Here is a 5,700-nt window from a genome sequence, read left to right as displayed (position 1 = left end):
TTACTGTGACTTAAAAACTGTAGTATAGAAATCCTACAGAATTTTAATTGGATCCGGTCCTGTTTAACATCTTTATTGATTCTCTAGATGTAGGGACTGGGAGCACCCTCAGTAGATTTGCAGATGATACTGAGATGGGTGGGGGTGTTGATGTCTCGAGGGAGGGAAGGCTCTGCAGAGGGATCTGGACAGACTCCATCAGGACAACAGCACGAGGTTCAGTAAGGCTAAGTGCCAGGTGCTGCACTTGGGTCACAGCAATCCCAGGCAGTGCTACTAGCTGGAACAAGAGCGTCTGTCCAGCAGAAAGGGGCTTGGGGGTGCTGGTCAACAGCAGGCTTAGTTGTGAGCCAGCAGTGGGCCCAGGTGGCCAAGAAGGCCTGTGGCATCTTGGCCTGTATCAGAAATAGTGTGGCCAGCAGGACTAGGGAAGTGATCACCCCTCTGGACTCAGCATTGGTGAGGCCACACCTTGAGTACTGTGTTCAGTTTTGGGCCCCTCACTTTAAAAAGGCTGCTGAAGTACTGGAGAGTGTCCAGTGAAGGGCAACAAGGCTCATGAGAGGTCTAGAGAACTTGTCTTATGAGGAACAGCTGAGGGAGCTGCGTTTGTTTAGTCTTGAGGAGGCTCAGGGGGATCTCATTGCTCTCTACAACTAACAGAGAGGAGGTTCTAGTGAAATGGGGCCTGTCTTTTCTGTTGTGCCGGCAGTGAGAGGATCAGAGAAAATAGTTTTGAGACAGAAGATTCAGATTAGATATTAGAAAAAAATTTTCTCTGTTAAGGTGGTCGGGCTTTGGAATAGGCTGCCCAGGGAAGTGGAGTCACCATCCCTGGATGCATTTTAGAAATGTCTGGATCTGGCTTTGGGTTTAGTGGTTTAGTGGTTTAGTGGTTTAGGGGTTACAGTGGTAGTGCTGGTTGATGGTTGGACTTGATGATCTTTAAAGGTCTTTTCCAACCTTGATAATTCTATGATTCTATGAAATACTGTCAAGTTATGGAATTTTGTGCTCAATATAAGTTTTTGATGTTTCTGTTGTGCTATTGCTTTCATTGTTCATATAAGAAATAATATTCAGTAGGATGTTTTTTGCAGCTCAGTTAAACAGCATTGCCCAGTCCGGATTTAGCAAAGTATTGTATCAAGTTGTAAATGCAAGCAAATGCATGATAAACATTTATTGAGGAGCGGAGTCTTTTTATGCATTCTTTCCATCCCTCTATGTTGCCAAGGTGACCACACAGAGATAAACCAGCTTAAAATGTAAATAACCATATCCCTGAATATTTCAAATTCAGAATGTCTACTGAGTAACATTAGAACTGTCAGACTACACAAGTAATCGTATCTGAAAGATCCTGCAGCTTTCAGTTACATTTCTTTTAGGGTTATAGCCTCAAGAAGGCAATCCACTGAATTATGGTTTTCCTCCCGTAACTTGCAATGCAGCAGTATTCTGCGGTAAGAAACACATTGTTCAGAAAAAGAAAATCCATGGTAAGCCTCAGAATTAGTGTGATGTCATACTGTGATGACAGCCTCTGACAACCAGTCTTTAGCTGATAACCTTCAATGTACAATTTTCACAGAAGTTCACCTGACACTGTCAGCAACTAAACTGCCATCAAGCATTGGCATGTTTTTTTCTTTTTAGATTTTCCATTTTTTTAAATTTCAGCTTTGTGGAAACAAAATACTTCCCAAAAAGACATAACTGAAACATGTAGCTCCAAGGAGACTTCACAGCTGAAAGTCTCAAGGTCATCATATTTGTTCCTCATATGCTGTACTACAAATGCTTTTAACCCAGTTAAAAGACCAGATTTCAGAGGTTAGTAGCTGACAGACAATACGTGCAGCTTTCAGAAAAGGACCAGTGCTCTGGCACAAGAGCTCTACAAACTTTTCCTAAAAATGCCAGAAGACTCCTAAAAGTATTTTAAAAACATTAAAAAGTTAGTTTAAAATCCCTACTGAAGAATCAATACTTCTCTTGGTTTTCAGATGCAGACAAGTGTAGTTTCCAAAAATCACAAAGTAGTGACATGCGTTCATATCTTTATGCTCTTTTAAAAATATGACTCCTTAACATAGATCAGTTAGTGACGCAGGCAAGATAACTGATACTAGGCTTAATTTTTTTGCAATTTCCAGGCTATTAAGTACTGCCCCTGATGCATGGGCAGAGCATTCACTGCAATCAAGTTCTCACAAAGATATGTGAATTCAGGAAGACAACTTACACTTAGCTTTTAAGACCTGAGTGGCATGAAAAACAAGATTTCTGTCTTCTCCATGATAGTCTGCTAGCTATGGCATTTGCCTGGGATGTAGAAGAAAAAAGTTAAGAGTCTTTCTCAGACACAAATTATCCTTTTCCTGCATGTCGGAACAAAGTCTGATCCAGAAGGTAGAAGGTTTCATGCAATTCAGGTACTCTCTCCCATTCTTTTTTCCATCTCTCCTATGCTGGACTGAATTCCACACATCTGGCAGATGTTACCATAACTGTTGCACCATGTAAAGGAGACTGCAGGGTTAATCAGCCTGTAGGGAGCTGAAGTCTTCCTCACCTCTCAGGAAGAAGGAACAGAGAATTTACCATGTGGCACCATGGTGGCAGTCAGCTCATGATGGTTTATATGGGCATGGTCCACATTCATGCTAACCTTCTCCTTTGGGAGTATCTTATGCCCATCAGGAAGTGTTGGAGCTTTCCACTTACACGTGTAGAAAGGAGATTCTGCATTTTTTCCTTAAGTTTACCTATGTTCTGCCACTATTTTAAGGAAACCAGCTCAAAATGAAATAAAAAGTTGTTCTGATAATTTCTTTTCGTATCTCTAAGACAATAGGAAAAAAAAAAAAACACCATAAGATTTTGAAGGGCAAGGTGAAACAATCCATTCAGAAGTGGAGATCAGGTGCAGAGTAAGATGAAGCAGGGCTAGAGAGAGACTAAGAGACACAAGTTAGAAATTGCAACCAGGAAGAAGGAAATACTGAGGAATGTTGATACAGGTATCAAATACAATGAGAGGAATGTGTCAGTGGTGGCATGACCTTACTGAGCCGATGGAGAAACATCCATTAGTCACACTCACAGCCTAGTTCTCAAGTGGTGACATTTTTAAAAGCCATTTAATTGTTCTTTGCCAGAAAGACATTTAATGCTTCTAATGTACTCTAGCAATTAAAAAGTATACAGAGAAAATGGGTATGCAACAAATTTTCCTCTCAAAATTAAGGTTATTAGCTACTTGAAAACATTTAGACAAACAGGTACTGGCCTGTACACTGAAAATATGGCAATGTGTGCCCCCTGTCACTCTTTAGAAGCAACCAAACTTTGTGTCAGCAGCCAAAATAGCTTTCTAATGCATGAGATAATCATCCTTCATACTGGCTGTGACTTTTGTCTGCTTCAGTGGCTGGATCAGTGCTGCCCGAAAGAGGCCTGCTCTGAGGAATGATGGAAGGGAGGGCAAACAGGGTGGGACAGAATAGCCAGCCACTGCACATCAGATATTTTATAGCAGGAATTCACACAGAGAGGCTGTTGAAATAGTGTTCAGTGAATGGCAGTGATTGAAATACTATTCTTATTGTAGACACAAGGACTGATTCAGACAGGGCATAAGCAGGTGCAGCTTCATTGAAGTCAATAGTGCAGCACCCACTGGGCCTGAATTTAGCTCACAGTAGGACTTGCTGTGAAGAGTATTACACTAATGATAGCTATGGCAACATACTGTTTTCTGCATGACCTAGATGCATTTGCCCCACATAGATGTTTTCACACCAAGACAGTGCTGTTTCTTAGTTTTTTACCAGGAAGAAGACAAAATTAAGAGATGAATTTCTAGGCCCTGGATCATGCCATTCTGTGGGTTTTAACCCCTTTGTTGAAGGATTATAGAGTGTTCCCCTTTGTGGTTAGTAGGCCTTTTGCAAATAGGTTTTTTAAAGCCAGGTCTATATCAATAGCTTCCCAAAGTTAACTGTAATTTTCTAGTCAATTATTCAATCATTTTAGTTCACAATACAAAATATTTAAAGACAGCATTTTTTTTTACTAACTCCTCCCCAGAGATACCAGTAATCAAATTACTCATTTCTTTCTCAGTAGAAGATATCCAGAGAATTATGTGTTTCACACTTGGGAAAGAGATATTCCCAAGATATTTAGATAGAAAGGCATTTTGCTAGTAAAATTCTGGTTTCAAAGTAGAAATAGATTTGCCATGTCTAAAGTGCAAACATTTTATCTGATATTTAGTGTTTTACCTGTGTATAATGGCCTAAAACTTATTCTTCTTTATAAAGTCTTATTAAGCACTACTTCTGCTTTGGGAGAGAACTCAATCACAAGGTTGTGGTTTCCTATGCAAGCCATGCAAGACTTCACAGTTTATTTTTGTGGGATTTTTTTGTTTGTTTGTTTTGCTTCATTTTAAGCTACATGATAAATTTATGTGATACATGTTGGCTTCTTTCCTGTAAACCTGATTCTCTCCAACTTACACAAAACATATTGTTCTGCTCTGCTTTCATGTTTTCTTTCTATTAACAAGATAAGGAAAAAATGGGTAAGTTTTAAACAATGCTTGTTTCCTAAAGTTGCAGCATATTTACTAAGTATATCACAATTGTCAAAACAGTACACCCTTCTTTTTGTTCCAAACTATCGCACTATGAAATAATATTATGAAAACCTTCCATAATGTGCAATGCCAGAAAAAAAAATGCGGAGTAATTTTTACTGCCAATTAATTAAGCAAGCATTTGATTTGATTTGAAGTAGACTAACGCTAAATTACAGAACAAGTTGTACCCAGAATTATTTACCTCACTTTCTCAAATTCAAATGATGGAATTGGCTGTTGCTCTTGGACTTACTGCATCCTCTCTAATCTGTGTATGCTTTTAAATCCCTTACAAAATGGCCTCCTCAGCACAGATCACGATTCTACAACAGGAATCTAGATCAAAAATCAGTGCAGGTGCTGAACAGAAATACGGTCCTCACTGGTGCCACATGAGGTGCGTGATTCTTAGAATGATAGAATCATAGAATTGTTAAGGTTGGAAAAGACCTCTAAGACCACTGAGTACAACTGCTAACCCAGCACCATTGTGTTCACCACTAAACGAAGTGCCATAGCCACATGTCTTTAGAAAACTTCCAGGGATGGTGATTCCATCATGTCCCTGAGCAGCCTGTTCCAATGCCTGACCACACTTTAGATGAAAAAATTTTGTCTAAGAGCCAATCTAAACCTCCCCTGGTGTAATGTGAGGCCATTTAATCTTATCAACCTCCTTTCAGGCAGTTGTAAAGAGAGATAAGATCTCCCCTGAGCCTCCTTTTCTCCAGGATAAACAAGCCCAGCTCCCTCAGCTGCTCCTCATCAGATTTGTGCTCCAGACCCTTCACCAGTTCCATTGCCTTTCTATGAACTCCAGCATCTCAATGCCCATCCTGAATTGAAAGGCCCAAAACTGAACACAAGATTCAAGGTGTGGCCTCACCAGTGCCAAGTACAGAGGGACAATTACTTCCCTAGTCCTGCTGGCCACACTATTGCTGCTGATACAGGCAGGATGCCATTGGCCTTCTGGGCCACCTGGGCACATGCTGGATCATGTTCAGTCAGCACAGGGAAGCATAATATTGCAAGGAGGATCATCCAGA

The sequence above is a fragment of the Aphelocoma coerulescens genome, chromosome 5 (assembly GCF_041296385.1).
Source record: "Aphelocoma coerulescens isolate FSJ_1873_10779 chromosome 5, UR_Acoe_1.0, whole genome shotgun sequence".
Taxonomy (NCBI): domain Eukaryota; kingdom Metazoa; phylum Chordata; class Aves; order Passeriformes; family Corvidae; genus Aphelocoma; species Aphelocoma coerulescens.
This window is presented reverse-complemented; position numbering follows the sequence as displayed.